We start from the raw sequence: 10,228 nt of genomic DNA on the forward strand, positions 1-10,228 counted from the left end.
TTATCAAAAAAGCCAAACGAAGTAGTAAGAATCAGATCCATCATTTCGAAGAGATTCATGCCGGCGCTGTGTAGCTATCGTGTCTCTGTACTGTACAGTCTAAGCAGGGGGTATCTATCAACCTGGTTCCAGCCCAGCGCGCCCAATGATATGGCTTAACAACCCTCCAAACAGAACAAATGTGTAATGTGTCCCAAGCATCCCTTGGGAGCTGCCCAATACACTGTACATTTTCCGAAAAGACCAATTCCGAACCCGATCAGAGTACATGATCTCAACACCTCTGGCCGAAGTCCTTGCGAACAACCAAGCCGGGTGAGCAGAGAAACAAAAGAAATTCGAAGGGGAAAACAAAGTCTATATGCAGGCCGCTCTCTTTTCCATCTCAAACCCAAAACTTTTTGTATTCCATCCCTAACCTTTTCAGAATTACCCCTGGATAAACCATTTGCTGCTTGAACCAACGACTCCGAATAGAAATATTAAAAACGGATATTGAAGCAGGCAGCAAGAAGCAGTTGTCGGCGGGGTTTCGGAACAAATGTGTTCCAAGACACAAGGGATAGAATTTGGGTTCCTGGTAATGCATGCCAAAGGTCCAAGTCTAAGCGGCCCGAATCATCCACAATGCAGCACTAGTCTGAACAAGCGATTGTTCTCAGAAGTGTGTCTAGTGCCATTTCTCGCAACAATGACTTCCGATAGTAAAAATCCGAAATCTGGAAAATCCCACGAGAACCCAATTCCGTCTAATGTTAACGCCGTTTGAAGATAGTTGAAATTCCCATAATGCCGCATAAAACCGTGCTGATGCTCCTTTTCCCAATCAGCTGGGAATTAGAGTGGCGATGAGCCTAGGATTTACTAGATCGGAATGCAATGTATTAAAATGCGTATCGGAATGCGTCGCCCGTAAAATCAAGCGTAAGGCGCGCAAAAAAGTTGGTGTACAGATCGAAGTAGAAAAGGCATTAAACGGTCGTAGTCGGAATCGCGCAATCAAATGATCGCGTGAGCTCACTATCGCGACTGGTAATAGCTTGGTAGCTTGTAGTCGCGATAGTGGGTGGCATGTGAAGAGCCAAAAATCGGAGTCGATATTTGTAAGTTGCTCGTAAAGATCCGAAAGGATGCGATTTATCGAGGCTTTGGCCTCGGGGGAGGCTTGGGGACACCAGTTGTGTCGTATGCTCCACGTCCCATGTTGGCCATTTCGAATTCACTGCTGATCATTACGGGTGCTGAGCAAAATTTAAAACTAGGAGAACGAAGTCAGTATATATATATATATATATATACGCAATGGCTAAAATACGTATTCCAAAGTAAGCCACCACCGCCGCCATGATTCGCAAAAAGGTCACATTATCCAATTTGCGCAGCTCGAGGCAGAGGAAATAGAAACTAACGGAAGTAATAAATGGAATTATGGGCTGCGCGTCTGACTCACATTTTCAGGTGTCGTTGCGCAACGACTGTGGGAATTCCGAAGGCACAGAGCGATAATTAGATGCAATAAGATTGGCGAAGACGTAGGGGGCGGGTGATGCAGCAGGTGCTGGGATGGTTTGCCGAATAGCAGGAGACTTCAAGGTCGTTCAAGAAATAAGGCAGAAGTACGTCCTTTTGTGTGGATGGTTCGCAATTAATATCTGAGGTCAGCACCGGGAGCGTCAACGGGGATGACGGCAGGGTTTATATATTGGTATGTAGTTCCCAATATAGCACAGTCCAGACCAATATCGGCTGTGTGTGTTGCAACTGGGATATTATGTTGGAAGCTGAAGCTATCGATGGCTTATGAAGCTGAGACAAGCAGAGAATACCGCGTAGAAGCCTGGTCCTTTGTAAGGGTTGCTTTGTTCAGAAAAGCAAAGTGACGCAGGTTTCGGGAGAGTTATGGTATTATAGGATTTTTGTCGTTATTGTCTTTGTCCCGGCATGGGGCTCTAGTATAAACCAGAAGCAGGGCGTCAGGTACCTTGCAGGTCGCGTTGAGCTGAATACCTTCAAGGCTTAAAACCGTTGTAGCGACGCAGGGTGTCGATCGATTGCTAGAGCACAACGAATAGTACTGGAACAAGTCGTACAAATAGTAACGGTGCAAGCGGAGGTGTTCGCCGAATTATGTAGGTACGCAAGGACGTGGTTCGGATGGGTCGTATGTAGTCTGAGGTTTTCCCTTTCTCCTTATGGTCCCAAAACAAGACGTTTATTTAGGACTGAGTAATGAAAGTGGATGATGAGATGTTGGTTTGAGGGAGAGAACGAGGAGTTATTAGTTGTATAAAAAGGAAAGAATTCAGATGGTTAGAGGATTCTCATCTTAAGAAATTTTGGGAACGGTAGGAAGGGTCATTTCATCTTATAAGTATTCCCGTTCCTAAAGCTGGGGGTACTACTAGACCTGTGCTGAGTCCCAGCCCAAGAAGGTACCGTACTTCTTTTTTTTTTTCTGTGTTAATTCCTTTCCAAGGGGAAGGGTCGAAAATGTGGTTCATTTACCAGTTCCCAAACTTGCAATACAAAATAAGGACAGGGGTTGCTATGGTACTTGGTACATGAATACATTCTGTTACGCTTTTACGCTTTTACACTTTTACGGAAATGGGTGAGCAGGGAACCTACTCTGACGGTCTTGCCAAGCCGCGTGCTTGTGTGCAGGGGGGGAGAGGTATGGGTACAAGTACATGTGTACATGCATACCTCATGTCCCGATGTGCCTATGTATTCCAGTACCTTGTCTCTCAAGCAGGATGACCTAAACAACCAGAAAGAGAACCAGGTACTTTAGGTAATTTTACAGTGGGTAAGATTTGTAGATTTCAGCAAGGAACAAAAAAGAAAGGAATGGTGAAAAATTAAAACAACGTAAATTACAAGATACGAAGGACGAAGGACGAAGGAAAGCCAACAGGAAAAATTAGAAGAAAAAGAATGAGAAAAAGAATGAAACGATGAGTAAAAAATAGCACCATATGTACAGGCTAGGCCTCCCGTACATTGATGTAATGCAATGACTTGCTGTCAATGATACTTTGCAGCAATTAAGAAACAGGCTTAAGTCCTTTTTCTTTCCCTTTCCCATTGCTCCCATTGCTCCCGTCGCTTCCCATCCGCACTTCGTTACTATAAGCCATTACCCATATAGGTTTAGGTGACGAGGAGCTTGCTGAAGTGTTCCCAGATTTTGCACTAAACAAGGCGAGTCTCGTTCGTAGGCTCGTTCGTAGGCACTGAAGTGGACCAGCCAGCTCACCACAAACCAACTCCATACCTACATGCACATTACATAGTACATATTAGGTAGGTATGTAGAGTTGCAGGTCCTCTTGGGTCCATCTAATGATGTGTTCAGTATTCTCTGGACATGGTGTGATGTTGCTGGCCGTAGAAGCGAATTTGACTGGTCGTACACCTCCGAAAGTATTGGGTACCCGGTGTCCGAGACGCACCAAGCTGGAGTCCTGGTCTCTGCTGACCACTGGTAACCCACTGGTACTGACGCTGCAACTGAATGAACAGCAATGCAGACTGGGGGCCAAGCTCCAAAATTCTTTTTTCTCTGGAGTACCATGTAGACCATGTAGGATTGTTTTTATTTTCTTCTTCTTTTCTTCTTTTGCCCAACAGGGGGTCATTGTTCAAGGGGAGATCCTCTTATCGTCGACTATTAGGATAACATGATCCACACCGGTAATATTCCCCTTACGCTAAGCAGGGCCCAACCTGGCTCTTCTTTTTTTCGAATCTTTCTCGAATGCTTTCCTGCTTTTGGCACTAGGAATCGACCCGGCCGCAAGTCTGGGGTCTGCTTGAGACTTGGCAAGCACTTGAGCCGCGAGGGGAAACATTGGTTTTCCCTTCCGTGTTGAGATTGAGAGACGGGCAAGATTCATCCAAGCGAGATGTCATATATCGTGTCTGAGAGCCGCCTTGTTTGTTTCTTTTGTCTGAGTTACCTTGCCTAGGTGACAGGCACCTACATGCCAGCATACGTGCTACTCCCTCAAGTACATCGTATGTAGCGAAACAATATTGTAATATCATACAATATATTATATCCATTATAAGTACATAATGTAATACATAATGTAGCATGTACCTTAGCGCATCTTAGTGGCATGTCGCACTTACTTAGGTATTCCGCATCTAACTTTAGGCCATGGATACATTTTAAGGTCAGGACCCTTTTCTTCTGCGGTGTAACGCAACTATGACAGTTCAACCCGACCTTAAAGAGCTTGCATTAGGTAAGCCTCGTCGCTACTACCAACATACATATTCGCATACATAAATACCTAGGTAGGTATACATATAAATATACATAGATACATGATGGAAACATGATGGAAGTAATGCTTTTATTGGTTTTTAATGGTCCCCGTTCCAGTTGCTATAACACAATACATACCTACCTAGGTAGTGTCTCCCGTTCGGATTATGCACAGTAGCCTAAAGACAACGGGGGAAACTTGGGTGTTTTAACGGATTGTCAGCTCCATAAGCGGGTCGGGCGGAACTAGGGGAAGACGGAACGAGCAATAATTTGACAAAGATGGCTTCGAAATTAGGGGCAACACGAGCCACCGCGCCACGCCTCGCTGACGGTTATCGAGCCACAAGATTTACACGATTCACACGATTCGACGCCCTTGTTACTTGCTGCTGCCGACCCACGCTTTTCCAGAATTCGCCGAAAAGGAAAATGCAAATAAATAAAAGCTCGTGCGAAACCCGCATTATATGCTAGTACGTACAATCGACCAGTAGCGGGCTATGCGACGGTAAGGCTGACGATGGCATTGCATATGAGTTTTCGACCTTTTATGACTCGAGCTTGTTTAACCAATTATGTACAATCATGTAGAAGCCTTGACTCACACGGCTTAGGCCGTTAGATCAGACCAGAGATAGGGTAATAACTGGTAATAACCCTGTCGTTGCAGCTATACATGTATGTATTATGTAGGAGTGGCTTTGAAATCCTGCCGATATCTGATATACTATTTATGCGGCGCCACGAAGGCGGCCAGTTAGGGCTGTGGTCGACGAGGAGGGTTGACTCTTAAGCAAATACGACGCATCAAACTAATACACTACTAATACGCGGCTGCTGATAAAATTCTGCGTTGGGCTGCAAATTACTTAATTAGTTTAGCCGTTTTTAATCTTCGATAATTGTATTAGTCAATTATCATAAAATACGCATATATCGAATATCCCAAGGCAATGGATCCAGATTCGTTGAACCGAGATTCGCCTGTTGCGAGATACTTAATAACCCTAAGACAGTAATTTGGAGATTCTATTGTGCGGGCTCGTGACGCGCCTTGCGCAAAGGCTACCACAACCACGGCACAAGTGCGGGTGTAGCCGCTCGCACAGCACGTTCTCGTGCTGCCGAGAATCTAGTTGGCCAAGATGCTCTGCACGACTACGACGTCAATGTGGCTAATGGCCATGCAATATTGTCTGCTTAGAACGGGGTGCCCATGCGGTCAGCTAGCAGATGTACGATGTACGGAACGGCTGCACGACTGACGGGATAACCATTCCGTGAGCTCGAGTTACGCGTAATATCGACGCAGCCTCGCATTCTAATACGCGGTTGATGTTGTACGGTACTTGTAGACGTCTGATGACATGCGTCTCTGCGTCTGAATCATCAATGGCCATGATGCAGTGATAGTATGTCAGCGAGCACCCGTAAACGCTGATTAACCACTGACCTTGGGTACCCAGTACCTAAGGTTTGTTGGAGAATGCGGTCATTAACTCATATCCCCGATCGAAAATCCCCCACGGTATATTGGGGTTGTTGGGGTGAATCAAAATGGTCACCGTTGATCGTACGCTATCTAGACCTGTTTCAGTCTCTAAGCGACTAGGGTGTAGGATAGGTCAAAAGTAGGCGAATCATCCATCTACTCATTGCTCAAAGGGGAAGGTTTCATGCGACCTTCTTCCTTCGAAATTCGGTGACTTGAATCCAGCGCGGAAACGGTCCTGTACTTCGTCCGATAACACTACTACCTACTTGAAGGACGGGAGCAACCTAGCTTGCTAGCATGATAGGTCACTGGTAAAAAAGTGCTAACAGGGGGTGAGGGGATATTTCCATATCACCCAGGAGGAAAGTAAACAACTTTGTAAGTTGATACTTACCTACGTAGACGCATTAGAACACAGACCTTGCAGCGCATCACAAACCAAGCAATGCAGCGATTTAATTTGAAAATTGCACCCGAGGGCTGGCGATATCTGGTGAGGCTGAAGAATCGAGAATACCCCATAGATGGTGCAGCAGTCGAGTGCCATTACACAATGCATGGCCTTGTCATACCCACGAGTTTCAAGCGGATCGCTAATGTGGCTCGTTGATGACGAGTTTGCCATGTTACGAATTCCGATGGTATCAACGAACGTAGTCACCGAGGCGTAGTAGCTGAGCACCGGTCCGATTGGTATTGACAATAGCCAGCTGGAGACGTGCGAGCCTCAGCGCTTATGTTGATACCACAGTACTGCCACAGGTAAGTTTTTGCGATGACACCTAGCGTAAGTTGGCCAACTGATTTTCAGTTTAGGTGTGGCAGAAAAGGAGACTCCAGAATCGACAAACATATGTAATCCCCAAACTTCTCGTTTCCCGAAACAACTCCAATATAACGGGCTTACGTAGGCATTCGTTTGCTCACTCTGGAGGTGTGACATGAAATGCTGAATAGAAAGCCAAGCATGGCAATAATGACGACGTAGCATTTTTTACTAGAAAGGAAGCAATATGTCATAAAGCGTGGGAAATGGAGATGACCATTTCCATTCCGTGCGTCGTACGGCACACCAGAAGCGAATCAGTTCTCGTGTGCGACTCAAGTCCTCGACTGAATTGGTCGTTAGAATAAGTGATAGCGAGAAGAGGAGACCATGAAAGATGAATTTCGTCTGATTTCGAATCAATCCGAACAGTCGGGCGGCGACCTGCATAGGCAGATAGGGTTGCTCTCGCCTTACCGGTATGTAGGTACGATCTAACCATTGGCGTACTCTATTCAGCGGGTACAACAGACATCTCCATTTCAGCGTCGCTAGTATCCGGTACTATTGTCCTCTTTTTGGGCGTGCAGGGGATATGAGCCGGGGTTTAAAGGGGCGCATGAAGCAATGCGGATGGGCCTTCTATTAGAACTTCTAGAAAAATGTTGATGGAGAATAGTGATGTTTTCTGTGGGACCCGATAGAAAACCCGTCTAGCCGTGGGCACACTCCATATCCGCGGGCTATTGCGTAGGTATGTAGTACTTCCTTCCTTAGCTGCTTAACTGGGTAAGGTAGGTAGGCAGGTTAGGTAGCTATCTGAGGTCCTTACCTATTTCCTAGGTAGCCTACGGTATAACCGTAATAACTAATTTACATAACGTTATTACTAGCCTTTCTCCACAGGCTTGCAACATATGTACATAGCGTACATGCAGGCAGGTTGCAGGTATCACTTATACTTCAACTCTTATACATACCTAACGAATGATTTTAAGGAAGCTTATGGCGACAGTAAACAAGTAACAACTCTCAAGATCATTCCCGCACGTACAATTTTATGTCAATATCGTACCACATCTGCATTCACAAAAACCAATGTCCATCCTCCACATTGCCTCAACCATACTTGCAATTGAAAAACATCCCAACAAGGATGGAATTGGAAATTTAATCATACATGTATTGTAAATAATACCCACGAAAGATAAGATGCGGAATGTACCGCTCATATCCGACAACCATATATATTACCGAGCTGGCCTTCTAGAATCTATGGGGTGAAGCACCCATGCCAAGAAGTAGGGGGGTTCTCTGACTAGGCAATCGGACCACTTGTTTCAGTAAATTCTACGCGGTGGCTCGTGTCTTTTATTCACTTGTACATACCTACATACACCTTCTGCCGTGATGGCCCTTTATTGGTCGTGAGAGACTTGTACATATATGATGCTTTCGGGTTCTTACTCAATCCATTACATATTTCATCTCGATCATTTGTCCAAACTCTTTAAACTGACATGTCTAAATAGAGACATGAGCAATACATCAAAAGTGTGGTTTAAAAAAGGGATACTGATATATCAATAAGACCGACATAATGCCATCATTTTCAGGGGTCAATCAGCAGTACAAACGTACTCGATACAACCTACGGCTTATGTAGGTACTGGCTTGTCCCACTGAAGAAGAACCAAAAGAGTGCCTGCCTGCCACATGGCTAGCTACATGTATGTATCCACTCATTTCGCCGTTCCTGCATTAGCCAGGCAACCTAGCTCCGTAGCTCGTCCTTGTACCTTGATACTTATACCAGATAAGAAAGGTACCAAACCGAATCCATTCCGATTTTGGGCCTTCAATCTTGTGGTACCCTGTCGGAATCTTAAGGGCGTTCCTCTCAAGCGTCCTCTTGAAATCAACCGAGTGGATAATACACTATGTTAGAAGAGTTGTCTTTTACTTTATTTGACTAGTGTACTTACACTATTTCTAGACTACTAACTAATAAGGGAGCATCAGAGAACGTCAGAATATATGAAATACGTTGATCGGCATTCGTAGAAATTCGTCATTACCTGTACGAAACCCCGTATTCCTCCGCGGTAAACAATCAGGACAATACGCAGTGTTTTGTCGTCATGTGACTTCTCTACCAAGCGGACAATGGGGATGTACCCAGCCTAGCTTCAGAATGAATTAATAAATATACGAAACACTACTTTAAACGCCGACTCATCAAGATGTTGCTACTGTTTTGGTCTCGAATCAAAATAGGAGCATAGGTGGAGGATATCTCCTGCCAGTAGGTCCTTTGATAGAAACATCAAATCTTTCTAATATAGGTATAGGTAGGTAGGTATGTAGTTATTACAATAAACCCCTTTATTAACACGTCACCGAATCAAAAACTTCAGTATCCTTAGCTTCTACGTAAGAGAACGTGTAAGAAAGAGACCCACGTTCGCCACGGCACTTGATGTCTCCATACGCGGCAGCACATCAGCCAAGGGTTCCTACCTGCATATCTTTGTACTAATGGTTCCATCAGGATGGTCTCGTCAGATTCTCATGATACTAGACCCGAAAGTAAGTTCGACGGCGGCATGGGTACTCCCGAGGTCTATTATGTATAGTGGAAACCTCTATCTATCCGGCGCCAGCATGGCTAGAACCTCTAAGTCGACTATTGCCACTATTAAGGATGAAACACTATGTACTCTGAAGGCACATCTAGACTTAACTCGAAGGCATAGCGTACATATGAGATACATTATGTGTTAAGATTTTCACGCGAGGTAACGTTGTTACCGGTGTACTGGAGGTTGGGAATTAGATACCGTGATGCCGGGTCGGCAATTCGATTTAATATGCCCTTCAAGTACATATACATACAAGTAATGGGCCCGTTGAATTGGGCGTAGGCTTCCATTTATCATTCAGGGAAGAGGTCGGGGAAGTAAAGGCACTATGTGCACTAGAAGCTTCCCACCGAATTTTACGTATAAGTGGAATACTTCTATGTAATAGGTTCACTTATAACTTTAGGACTGCCAGGGGTTAAGGTGAGAACCCCCAGCGTATTAAGTACACTACATAGTAGCGTACTAATAGTATGTAGAAGTTGCTAACCTACATAATGATTTTCCCTTGCCATCCCAGCGCCACGGGCACCTTTACGCCCTTAAATGAGGTACGCGATGTGGATCCCAAGGGGACGGGACACATCCGAAATAGCATCTGCTACATATCCAACTGTACGTTTTGAGACCCACGCTGCATGACAGCAACTGATAGACCCACTAGATCAACTTCTGAAGAGACTACCTAACCATTTCAAACATTACCCCGGTCCTTTCTTGACCTTATCTGGCATGGACGGAATTGAACATCCAAGCTATGAAACTTCTCATTGCTTAAAAAAGATCATTATGACACCGGTCCTTGGCATCGTATTAACTAACTACCTAACCCACATAGGTACTGTTGAAATCGGAAGCCCTCATCCGTAGGAATCCAATTTATGGCTCGTAAAGGGTATCCGTCCTAGCGGCAGGATGTGGTCCCGGCAGTTCCAATATTAGTCGGGATTTGGGGAACCTGTCATGTTCGATTCGGACAAGGATCAGGACGTTCCCCTGTCCGACTCGCTCAACAAAACCCGTGGTGCCGGGGAAGCTTTCCGTCG

Source organism: Daldinia decipiens (assembly GCF_022478715.1).
Source record: "Daldinia decipiens strain CBS 113046 unplaced genomic scaffold F4813scaffold_17, whole genome shotgun sequence".
NCBI lineage: Eukaryota > Fungi > Ascomycota > Sordariomycetes > Xylariales > Hypoxylaceae > Daldinia > Daldinia decipiens.